Source organism: Chaetura pelagica, unplaced genomic scaffold (genome assembly GCF_000747805.2).
Source record: "Chaetura pelagica isolate M959 unplaced genomic scaffold, ChaPel_1.0 scaffold559, whole genome shotgun sequence".
NCBI lineage: Eukaryota > Metazoa > Chordata > Aves > Apodiformes > Apodidae > Chaetura > Chaetura pelagica.
The window spans coordinates 788,593-802,026 of NW_009970722.1; positions in this window are offsets into that span (position 1 = coordinate 788,593).

Consider the following 13,434-nt stretch of genomic DNA (forward strand, 5'->3'; position numbering starts at 1 on the left):
GGTCTGGGCGCGCCTGCAGCGGCTGCGAGGCCCTGTCGGGGAGGCGGTGCTCCCCTTTCAGGAGCCCTTCCTGTGCTGAGCTGAGCCCTGCTGGCTTTAGCCGTGCTCGGGCTCACCTGGGAGCTTGGTGGGCATGAAGGGCGGGCCAAGCTCAGCAGTGACTCGTGTGCTTCGGTGGCGGGCGGGTTCAGCCCGTGGAAGCGGGAGAAGGGCCTTCTGTCTCTTGCTGGGTCGGTGCAAGGAACGAGCCGGCTTTGCAGCAGGAGTGAGAGCTGCCAAGTGCGGGAAGCAGCTGAGCGAGAGGATGAGCAGCCAGGGAGCAGCCCCAGTGAGAGAGGCAGAATGAGAGCAGCCAGGGCACGGGTGAAAGGCGGAGTGATGCTCAAGGAGCAGGTGGTAGGAGGAAAAGGGAGTGGGTTAAAGTCTCGCTGGATAGAGATGGGTTAGGCAATGGCAGTGGGGGGAAGTGGGATATACAGGTTTTCAAGGGTGTCTGAGTTTGGGTGGAGAGCTAGGGAGAACTTGGAATTGAATGAAGAATCAGGAGTGAAAAGAAAATACATCTGGGATATAGGAAGGAGTGTGTGTTGGGGTAAAAGGCTTCAGTCTTTCCAGAGTTGTGGGTTCCTGAGTGTTACTGACCCTTTGCTGTCTTGACTGTTGCATGTCCTTAGTCAGCTACCACTGACTGCTGTGAAGAGTATCACAGTAAGGAGAGACTGGGATGTAATGATTCCTGTATTCTGTGAAGTATTTCTGTGAGGAAAGATAGCAGGGAATTTAAAAAAGAGCCTGAAGAGAACAAAAGAAGATGGATACTGTTTGTTATGAACACAAACTGAAGTCTTGCAAAGACTGAAAGAGCATAAAAATTTGTATCAGATTATTCTATGATGTGAAATTATGATGTAACTACAGTGACCAGGAGATTAAATTCTGTTTATATGGTGGTTTTCCAGTGTTTGATTCTGGTTGTGTTGTTCTTTCAATATAGACCTTTAATAATTAAAGATAAAGAACAAAGATTTCTGTGGTGCTCATTTCTGTATGGAGTATTTTGTCAGGCTAAACTTTCTGATACTGTATGATTGAACCACTGCTCTGATATATGTTCTTTTTTCTGTTATGTAAATACTTTTTTCCCTTTTATGTAAATATTTCTTGTACCAAGCATAACAGGTCTTAAGAATTTAAGTTGGTTTGTTTGTTGTTTGTTTTAAACCAGTCTTCACTAAAGTTAACAAGCTTGTTGGAAAGTATCTGCATGCAAATGATTTGTCTCTCCAGATCTTGTCATTAACTTCTCTCCCCCATCCACTGGTTGGGTTTCTCACAGTGTAGGGCTTCAAGATTTGATTCACAGATGATGAAAGAAAGGCTTTCACGAATATCGTTCTTCAGTTTGTGAGATTCTGACTCAGCCTGGTCAGAGTTTTTGATGGATTAAAGTGGATGTTGGTTCCTGTCCTATGCCTGCAGTCACAAAACTGTAATTTTGACCCACATTTTGTTATTTAAGAGACCACTTTAAACTTAAAAAAAACACCTTTCAATATAGTAAATGTTTAACTATGACTAATGCATACTTTAATTGCAGACCATAAGTGGTAGTATTTGACAAAAACTGAGTTGAAGTGTTTTTTGCCATACAGAAAAGTGCTGAGACAGCTTTTTGTGTCAGGTGTGTACATAATTGTATGACAATGCTTTTTGGATGTTGATGCTAGTAGAGAAAATAAAGTCTTTTGGACTGGCAGGGGCAACAGTCCTAGAGCTATGGGAAGCTACAGTGCATTTGCACCTGGAGTATGATAGGGAATCCAAAACTACCAAGAAATCATTGCTTTTTAGGTTCTTTCTGGAGTCGCAGTGAGTAGCACTTGTGAAGACACTGACAAGAAGATTCCCGTTTGAGCAGAGGGGAATCTTGAGCAGAGAAATACAGTTGTTGATAATTTATTCGTTGCGAATTAGTCAAGGCTGTTTTGCTGTAAGACACTACTTACAGCAATAATCTGATTAAATATAAATAAAAAATCCTAGCTTTGCTTTTTTTTTTTTCTTCTTTAATTAGCAAACATGTTTATAAGTGGCAAAGCCATTTATGTGGTTTAGATTGTTTGCCTGATCATGATGGTTTCCAGAAACAAGGGCACAACTGCAGTAACTTAAGACAAAATGCTGGTCATTTCTAGCATAAAATTCCGCTGTGCAGAAGATGTTAATCTGTTACAAGCAATATGAGACTGGTCAATAGAATCAGAGCTGTCAGAGTGATTTTTCTTCTTTGAGATTAGACATGTGAAATACTGAATGATGCTTCAGATCAAAAACACTAAATGTGATCTGCAGAAACTGTTGAGATGTTTGAAAACATGGTGAGAGAATCCAGAGAGTCTTGATGAGAATGCAAGGTCTAGAGAAATCTCTACTGTTTATAATTCACAGCAGACCTGGAAGATTTTCTATTGTGTTTTTCTGAAGTGCTACAATATCCTTGAGTCAAGGCTCATGGCTACTTACTTTGTTTCAGAGAGAGCTTGACCTTTATTAGTATGCTTTGAAGCAGGAGCTGCTGAAGAATGCCTGGCAGTAATGCGTAGGACGTTTTATTTTACAAGACAATGGCACAGAAGTTAAGAGTGGCCCAGTTCTCCAATTCCCATTAAGTTCTGTACACAGCACGCTTGCACAGCAAGCACGTGGTGCACACAGAAACTGCAAAGCTCAGTTGAATAGCTAAGAATTGTGTGGTTTGGTTTATTTAAGTTCTGGTAGACTCAAAAAAGCTATACTTAGAAATGTCAGGATATAAAAATGTTTGTCTTATTAGAATCACCAGTTCATAGGCCCCGAAATGACAAAAGCATTGCTGCCAACATTCAGTAAGCTTTTGAACCAACCTTAATTAACCCTGAAATAGTTCTTTGCAGCTTGGCAGATGGCTACAAAAGAACCACAGAAAAGGGTATCATACTGGCTGTACTGGAAGGGAGGGTTAGCTATGCATTGACACCCACCCCCCAGCAGAGCAGCTGCTGGGGCAGTGGCATGGTGCTCATGCATCATATGCTAGTGACCTGTGAAGATCCCTCCTCCAGGAGGTACTGCCAAAGACCCAATAACAAACCCAAGAGGACTTACTGCTTCAGGGCCTGCCTATGCCAGGAATATTTATGGCTTGGCTGATGGTCACTGCCTACTCTTCCTAAATCTTCTTTCCCGCCCTTCCCCCCATCCCTCTCAAGAGTGTGTGAATGCAACAGTCTCTTTCGAAGGTCATCCAGTCCAGCCCTCCAGCAATGAGCAGGAACATCTTCAAAGGGATGGGGTTGCTGAGAGAGAGCCCTGTCTAACCTGACCTTCAATGTTTCTGGTACAGGACGTCTAACACCTCCCTGGGCAACCTGTTTCACCACCCTCATCATAAAAAAATATTTTGTATCTACTCTGAGGAGTACCTACTCTCCTTTAACTTAAACCTCTTACCCCTTGTCCTATTGCAACAGGACCTACTGAGAAGTCTGTCGCATCTTTCTACTAAGCCTGCTTTAAATACTGAAAGGAAGTTCAGACGTTTAGAGAGAAGTGATTAAAAATTAATAAAATTCAAAGAGGTTATGCATTAACCCTAATAAAACCCAAATAGTTTTGTTTTGGCCGGGAGGAGTAGACTCGTATCTCACATCTGCATCTTAATTTGTTGGGTTTGCTTATGACGCTCGCATTTGTTTTTTGAGAGAGAGGCGTGACAGGCGCTTCAGCTGGTGGCGCTGGTGGCCCGTGACCTGTTCCACTGCTCTGTGGAGACGCTGGGATCAGGAAACCCAGGTGAGGCCCGCGAGTGCTCCTGCATGCTGCAGCTGCCCGTGCGGGGGCTGCAGGGCACACCCCCTCCGGGTGGAAGGCTGGGCTGCCTCTCGAGGGCAGGAATTGAAGCCTGGAGAAGGCCAGCTTGGTGGTGCTAAGAAATGACACAAAAGGGATGCAAAGCTCTTCTAGTTCTTCTCATCCAGTGCACACAGAGACCTAGTTTGTACTTGATGAAACCTTTCTCTGTGAAAGCTGCACATTTCTAAAGCAATTAAAATACCTGTAATGTTCTGCTCAAGAGTTCATCATCAGTGCCCTTATTTAAAAGGAACAAAAGGCCAGTAGGTTGAGTATACGCTCAACCAAGAGAACATGCATGTTGATGATGTGTCATTGACTGAGCCCAATTAACTTCTAAATGTAAATGAGCAAGTGGCCTCAGTCGAGCTGAAAGGACTCCAAGGGCTGAATATTTATTTCTAGGCTACAAGATCAGACTGCTGGCTTTCTGTGACCTGGGAGTCTTCTGTTTTGGTTTGCCAGAGGTCTGCATCTGTGTGTTTCTGCCCTCTCATCCTACTGTATTTCCCAGAGCTGTAAGTGCTGGTTTTGTGTTTGTCCAAATTACATCAGAGCTTGAGCAGAAGAGAAATATTCAACTTCTCAGACTGAGCACAGGTCCCAGGTGGGAGGTTATTTGCAGGTGAGGGTCTGTTTGGAAGTACACAATGAGGTTCATACTGCCAAAAATGCTTGGTTTACGTTTCTCTCAGTGAAAGGACTAATATTTATATGAGAGAGATGATGACACTATGTCGTCAGTGTGTGATACCAGATCTAAGGATGCTATACTGAGCCCTTTTGGATTGACATGTCCTGAATGGAAAATAACACATCTTTTGAGGTTACAGAGCAAAACCTTACCAGGTTGTGCGCCAGATGTTATCGGCTGGATGAATATTTTCAGCACTCTTTTAATTAATCTCCTGTGGTTAGTATTAACCAAAATTACATTCTGAGTACAGTGTTAGAAAATACTTTTTGTGTTCAGACATTCATGTGGTGATGCATAGCTGATCATACTGTACTTTGTTTCTTTGTCTGTCAGTAGAGCATTGAAATTATTACTAAACTTTAGAGTTACTATCTGTAACATATACCTGTGCAGGTTTTTTGGCTGGAAAACCATTTGTAAAGGTAAAATTTTGTGTTGAGGTATGGAAAGTGCAGGACTTGCTGTATATAACGTATTGGAGGCTTTCTGCACATCTGATGCATTTCTTAGCTAAGATTAAATAATTTATCAGAGAAAAAAAATAGTGCATTTAATTTGCTGTTGTGGTGCTGCAACTTGAAGAAGTACAGGCTTCCTGAAGTGTAAAAATTCTTTCCTGGGGGAGGGAAAGGTCAAGTCTTAATGAACTGTGATTAGTTTAGCAGCTTTTTCCCCCCCTTTTTTCCTTCTTTCCTCTTTTTTTTTTTTTTTTTTTTTTTCCTTCCATAACATTTGTAATGAAGTCTAATTTCTTTTTAGACAGAAGTTACCAGGCTATTAGATCATCAGCTTTTACTAGTTTTACCATAATTGGTCTGGCATTTTCCATTTAGATCTCACAGTTTCGGTGTTCAATCAGTTCTTGCACTTTCCAAGCAACTTTTAAGTTCTAAGTATGATGATATTTTAGCTTTGTTTTCACACTTCCACTCATGCAGGGGAAAATCCGCTTTGCTTTTGGTTTCACTTCTCTCGAAGATTTGGGCTTGGGTATATTTGAAAAGACAAACCTGGCTAACAGTGAACTGTGGTGGGCGAGGTTTTCAGGTTGCTGTTGAAGTTGTGTTCCCTAGCCCTCTCCCTGTAGCTGCAGTAAGTGCCATTTAGGTGGCTAGAGGTCACAACAGCCAGGTAATTCAACAAAAGATTTAGGTGTTACAGGAGTATAGCATGTGAGTGGGACTTGGAGGAGGTGCAGTCTTTTGACACAATTTTTTCTGCAGTTCTTTACTCCTTTTAAAATCTAATCCTGAGCATTCTGAGAGACACCTAAGTAGAACATACAGAATATGTTGGGGGCATGTCAGTGCAGGCTATGATTACAGAGCTCTTCTTGCTTCCAGCTGTTTGTACTTGGGAAGTTCCTGAGAGCACAGGCTTTTGCGTGAAATTCACTGCTTCATGAACTTACCAAACAGTTAAGTGATGCATGTAGATGGCTTGCTTTCAAGCGACACATTTCTTTTTAACCAGTCTGCGTAGTATTTAGAAAGGAGGACTTCTGTGAAATTCAGATTTCACTATGTTTTGTTGATCAAGTTTAACTGATTTTTATGGATCAATAAAATGAGTTATACAAAGTTTAGTTTGCCTGCTGAAATCACCAGGTGACATATCAAATGAAGGCTTCATCATACCAGGCATGCTTTCATGTAGAACATATTCCTGAAAAGGTTTAATGATGCTTTTAATTAGATACATAAACAGCTGAAAGAAAAGTAGGAATTCTGTAAGAAAAGTACTCTTTACTGTCCCTTAGAAATGCAATTTTGACATACTATGTTCTTCTCTTCAGGTGTTTTTTTTTTAAAGGAGGCATCCATAGAGTGTTGTTTCTGTTGTGTAGGTTACTGATCCAAACTTAGGGCAATGCTTTCTAATACTGTTTATGTCAGCTTACAAATTAATATTTAAAGGATACACATCTCCAATTTCAAAATAAGGATGAACTGCATTCCCGTGGATTAGCAAATGAAGGAAAAAAAACAACAACAAACAAACCAAAACCAAACTAAAAAGAAACTACAGGAGTTTTTCTGATCCTTCAGTAAAGAAGTTGTACACTTGGAAGGACTGTTTATTGGAATTGCATTTAAGGTGGTGCTCAATAATTGTTGTTCAAACATACAGCTCATAAAGCACCCCAATTTCCTAGAACATTCCTGTATCACCTGCACCCTGAATTAAAGCACATCTTGAACAGTTACACAGTCTTTGTTTTAAAATCAATTGGCTAAAGAATCTAGCATAAACCCTGGTAGTCATACACACGTACAGTTCACCTTTCCCTGACAGTGCTGTTGCCACACACGGGATGTGAGTGCTTCTTTTCTGACTGTGTCTGTATCAGCCATGATGAAGTGAGTGCTTAGACTTTGATAGAATAAAATCAGCTGTGATCACTGGTCTCCTCTTCCACTTATTTTGCAAGTCCCATAGCTTTTTATTTAACACTTTCTATATTCGCTTTGAAGTAAGTTAAATGGAGTGATACTAAGATTATTTTTCATGTCTATACCTTTGCTTTTTACATTTTAGTGCATCTTGTTTAAAAAAAACAAACCACAACAAACAAAAAACCAAGAAACAAGGAGTGGTAGCTTAATCACTGCCAGTAATTTCACATATTATTATAGATGAAATATTTGGGTTTTCTAGGGAATTTTTTAGTTGTTTTTGGTTGGGTTTTTTTGTTTTGTGTTTGGTTTTGTTTGTTTGTTTTATGTAGAAGGACCTTGCCTAACCTGAATTTTTTGGTACTGTTTTGCTTGCTTTATCTAATTATTTTGCCATTATAGATGATGAGACACTATTTCTGTGCAATCTCAAGGATTTTTCTCCTATACTGTGCAATTAATCACTATAGAAGAGAGGCAGGCTACTGAGTCTTCTGAGTGCTATAAGTGCATGCCTGTGCAGGATGTATCCAGGCACAGGAGCTGAAAGCCTTTTTCAAACTGATATTACCTATAGGATGCTACTGCCACAAATAAGATTCTTGTTTCTCATTGTGAAGTGTGATTTAAATTGCTGTGTGGTCCTACAGTCTGTTGAATTCTAAAACTCAGATTTCTTCTACTTGTTCAGGAAACTTGTATCCACAGCTAATTTCTGAAAGGCTTGAGAGAGAAAAAGGAGAGGGTTGGGTTATGTGCCACAAAGAAGTGTTTCAAAATATTTATCATATGCTTTTTCTGGTATACTGTCTAAAGGCCTTTGTATACCATGAGTGACTGTGAGCAGGGAGTCACTGATAACCTTGGATTATCTGGATAAAGACTCCAGAAACAGAATAAAAAAGTAACTGGGAGACTGTTCCTTCCAGGTTTGTATCTTCTCTCTATGGCACCTCGCTATACCATGGTGAACAAAATTTAGATCAGCTTTGTGGTTAGAGCTGCTTATTTAAGGAGATAAGCATGTTTGACTTGGTCATTTACTCTTGGAAAAGAGTGTTGCTTCTGTTGCAGAGGGACAAGATCTGGGAAGGGATCTGTGAAGGTGTAGTTTGGACAAAGTGAAGCTCAGAAATTGTGTTTCAGTAGGAGCTTTTGGTCAGTCTGCAGAGAACCTTGCCTCCAAGTCTTGTATAGGCAGATCTGTCACACTGGCCTATGACTTTTCCAGTTATTCTAGTGGAAGTAAAAGGTGCCAGATAGCAAGTTTTACTGAGGTAGAAAAAAGTAAATTAAAACAGAGACTTACCTCATTATTATCTCTGGCCAATGTTAGCTCAGGCTGAGCTTTTGCTTTCCTGACTCTCCATCTCTGCATACCCTGGCAATGTCTTTAATTTACAGTTGGTAATGTTAGACATTTCCACCTCTGCTACATTTCCCTTTTGGTTCTAAGCAGACCCAGCAGCTCACAGTTAAGCCAAGGAGTTCCCTTGCCCAGCCTGCTTCCCTTGTCTTTAGAGGGGATGAACTGGTTTTGCTTATCTAGGAGAGTGTTCTTGAAAAACTCCCAGCACTCACTAGCTCCTTTACCCTCCATGGAAGCTTCCCACAGGATCCCTTCCTTCTGATCCCTGAGTGAGCTGAAGTTTGTTCTTCTAAAATCTAAAACCTTTGCCCTGGAATGAACCTTCATCATGCTCAGCAGGATCCCAAACTCCACAATATTATGGTAATGCAGACAAGTCTGTCTCTAACTGAGATATTGCAGAGCAGGTTTTCTTGGTTAGTGAGCAGTAAATCCATCTGTGCCCCATTCCTGGTTGGCACATCCAACATTTGTGTGAAACAGCAGTCTCCTACACATTCCAGGAACTTGATGGGTGTCAGATGAGATGGAGTGTTGTCCATCCTGCAAATGTCTGGGTAGTTAAAGGCTCCCATAAGGACCAGGTTTTGCTGACCCAAAGCTTGCCTGAGTGACCCTAGTTGCTTCATTGGTCATGTTGTCTTAGTTTGGGGCTTGGTAACAGATGCCTACTGCAAGGTCACCCTTGGAGACAACCCCTCTAATTTTGACCCAGAGGCATACAGCAGGGTTACCACAACTGCTATAGTTAACTTCCATGACTCCACCTCTTCTGCCTTGCCTGTCTTTATATAACAGCCTGTAGCCATTAGTCACGACCCTCCAGTTGTGTGAATCATCCCACCACATTTCAAGTATTCCTGTTATATAATAGTTATCTGACCGGACACAGAGCTCCAGTTACTGCTCTTTATTTCCCAGGCTGCATGTGTTAGTATATGTGCACTTCAGGTGGCTGATCTTTTGGTTCTCCTCTAAGGAGACAGCTGAGGCACATTTTACACTACTGAGGTTGGCCTGGTTTATTCCCCAATTGGCTGTAGTGGCGATGGTGGAATGATCATTGCCATTTTGGATCCCACCCCCCAGGTCCTTCAGTTTAAAGCCCACCTCACCAAGTCAGTGAGCCTGTTGCCAAAGATTCCCCTGTCTGTCTTAGAGAGGTGGGTTCCATCCCTTCCCAGCAGGCTGTAGTGATTGTAGAAGGTCCCGTTATCACAAAAGCCAAAACCCTCATGGCGACACCAGCTTCCTAGCTGACCTGCACTATGTGGATTTTTCTGATTGCCCCCAGTCCTCAAACCAGAAATATTGAAGAAAAACTAAGTTGGGCACCATAACTCTTGACTTTCTCCTCCAGAGCCTTGAAGTCTTTCTTGATGCTGCCTAAGGTTGGCCTTATGGTGCTGTTTGTGCCCACATGAAATAGTAATAGGGGATAGTAGTCTGTGGTCTTGAGAAGATGTCTCAGCGACATCATGGACCTTAGTTATTCCAAAGTGATAGGTTATTTTGTCCTTATTTATTTGATCCTGAAGTATCTTTTGCTGTTTTGTGTGATGATGGTAAAAACTGTTTATACAGGAGATGGAGCTTATTTTTTTTCTTCTCTTATCTTTTTTCATCTGGAAAACTTCAAATTTGTAATATCAGGTAACTGGAAAAATATTTAAAATATTGAATACTATGGAGTCTGCAGAAATCAACCAGAAATGTGCTTGAAGTTGATTCCCTGTTTAGTTATATCTTAAAGGTAAATTTTTAATCTATCATGTTCTTGCATTGCTCTGGTTATAAAACAAGGTGCTGTGTACTGCTTTGTCAGGTACCTTACCTAAATCTTTTTTTCTTTGACCCTATTACCCTTAGAGGTTTCTGGTTTTTTTTCAATGATGCAGTGTTAGGTTCCTTCTAATCTTCCAATACTTTCCAGCATTTTAAGATTAACTGAAATAAAAACTAATGGTCCACAGTATGGCTTATTCAACTTACTAAATTCTTGGATGGTGTTTATCTGATCAGCTGGTTTAAAAATATTTAGCTTTAGTAGATGATGCGTAAACATCTCTTTTTAGATACTGTTGGATTGCAAATAATTTTCACCATGTGACTACATGATCTAGATAATCTTTAAGAAACATATAAAAATATTTGTCAAACACATTTCTCTCTCCCTGTTCTGTGTTCTTACTGATTCTGGCATTTCCAGCTAGTAAGGGTCCTGTAACACAGGGGAAGTCAAAGAGGTTTTGTTGTTGCTTTTTGGACCAAACTTCTTTCTGTCACTCTGTTAAACTATTACATGGACTTCCCAACCCCCTGTGTTTATTTACTTTCTTTATCAATCTTTTAGAGCTTATGATTCCAGGGTTTATAGCCACCATTAAGAGAAGTCTTCCATTATGTCACTGGAGCCAGCTGCTTTTACTTCCCTTGTCTGGCTGTGGTTTAGTTAGCAGCTGAGCTGAGTCAATCATGTTTTGCTGCCAAAAGGGGGAGACTTCATTCCCTACCTCTTCCCTGCTCTTAGTTTGGGAATTCCTGTGCCTGGTGTTTGCCAAACCCTGCTAAAAGCTGGCTCAGTTGGCTTAGTTTAGCATAAATCTTAGGAAGCAGGCACAGAGCGCTTTAAAATGTCTAAGAGAATAGAAGAGCCTTTAACAGAAGGAAAATGTCCAGAAGGGACTTAAAAAGAATTCTAAAGCAGATGGAGAACTCTGGACTGTACATATGGGTGATGGCAGGTTGTTCACTATGAACACTAATCAAGTTCTTAAAAATATTCTACTGGTTTCATAATTCCAGAAAGAAAAAGAAGGGGTGGGGTGTGTGTGTGGGGAAGATAATGGGGATTTGAATATAGTAGCAGGACATTCCAAATGTTACCAGTTACCTTTTACAGGATTGATGTAGAAACCAATCTTGTGTCCAGACTGTGTTGTATACAGGCACAGTATGCTGTGAATGCCTTGCAGCTTCTGTGAAGAGGACACAGTGGGCTACTGGTACAGTTGAGCATTGGAGCAAGGTCTTAAGATTTGCTCCAGATGCTAAAATAATGGCTTGTAGACTGTTGTGAGTAGTTGAAATAGTGCACATGGTTTCTGGATATGACAGCTCCTGCTACGTGTCAGTATAAACACACACCTTTACCGATGATGTGAATAGGAGGTATAGATGAGTCTATGTTCCTTTGACAATGATTCTTGAAAGGTAAAATTCCGCACAACCATTGGCTCTTCCTAACCACCAATAGCTTGAAAAGCAGGTGGCTGAGGTGAACTGTGCTCCCCGTGCTCAGCCAGCACTGGGGGCAGTAATGACAAGTTCTAGCTCATAGCTACAGGGACAGCACTTCTTAAAGGGGAGGACATCCTGCATGCTTGCCTACAGTATTAAAGACACGACTTCAGTTTTGAGAAGGTTGAGCGTCTTCCTCAAATATCTTGCAAAATGCCATGAGAATAGCGGTAATGGCCCATCACCTTGAAGGTTTTTGGGTTTTTTTTCTGTTTTGGTTGTTTTTGTGTTTTTTTTTCAATTTTCAGCTCCTTTATGGGTAAGTTGTATCAAATACATATTCTGCCCTTAATCTAAAGGGAGTACTGGAGCCCTCATTTGTTTTTCCATGTAATTTCCTTACTGTGTTTCCCTTGAGGTAGCGTTTGCTCTATCTTAACTAGAGAAGTTATGACAGATTAAGTGTGTTCACCCGAGGCCAGCTTTCTGGTTCTGTATGTACAGGATGCAATGCTTAGAAGCAAGAAGGGACTCATGCACAGAGGTGGAGGGATTCTGAGATGTGGAGGAGGAACTTGTGTTCAAGAATGAGGTCAGGTGCTTAGCCAGGGGCTGAAGGTTGTGTCTCTTGATTCTCTGTCAAAATCCACAGTTCTGTAAGGCTCCAGAGAAATGCAGCAACACAAGTGGAAGGTAACAGTGTTTGAGATTTTTTTTTTGTGGTTTGGGTTTGTGGTGGTTTTTTTGTTTGTTTGTTGGGGTTTTTTTTGGTGTTTTTTTTTTTGTTTGGTTTGGTTTTTTGGGGTTTTTGTGTGTGGTGTTTTGTTGGGGTTTTTTTGTTTGTTTGTGTTTTTTTCCTTCCCAAGTTGTGTTGATGCATCTTGCCTGCAATGTCTTTTAAGTGCTAACGCTGGGACAGCTTTAAGATTTCTGAATTAGTGATGGCTATTCACATAGCCTACCAGTGACAGTATTAGGAAGAGGAGGGGAAGGCTGTCGATATTATGTAAGGAGTTTATATCATTACAAAGCAGGAGGGAACACCTGAAAGGGAGACCCCACAATTGTTCTAAAAATGGTCTGCTTCATTCAACCACAATGATGACCACATTACCACTGCCAACTTCCTGGAGCATAAAACATGACTTAGGAAATAAGAACTTCAAGAAGGCAGATTAGGTGATGCTGGGAGGAAAAGCTGACTTTGGTAATCAGAGTGGTGAAGTTAGCATGAATTATTTCTTGTGATTATTAACATATTTTAAAAAAATAAAATGTTGAGCTTCTTGTGTTTTTAAGATTATTTTATTCCTTAAAGACTGTATGGTTTCTATTGGTTATTGAATGAACTATGGGAGAACTTAGAAATCAACATGTCAGTAAACACAGAGGTCAAACTGAGTTGAGAAGGAATCCTTGGTAGTGTAGTAATATTCAGAATTGAAGATAAACAGTAAGTTTTAAGTTAAGAGGCCTGGTAATTAGTCCAATCAAGGGCACTGTACAGTAAATACGTTAATGGATTCTTTAATATCTTGAACTGTTTTTAGCTTTCTTTACCCTTGGAGGAATTTCTGAGTTTTTTTTCTTGCATGCTTTCAAGCAAAATTGCCCTTTCATGACATCTGAAATGGAAACCAATTATCTAGCAATTCTAATAAAATGAAAGGTACATGGGCATTAAGATGCCTATCTTAAGCTTCTCAAACACACAAGACTTGAAATGTGATCCTTTTTGGCATGATGCAAGCCATTTCTTTTTAGTTAGATAGCAAAACCCACTGCACTTCTAACTCCCATGCTGTTCCAGTTGATAATCAAATATCGTAACTCCTTCAAAT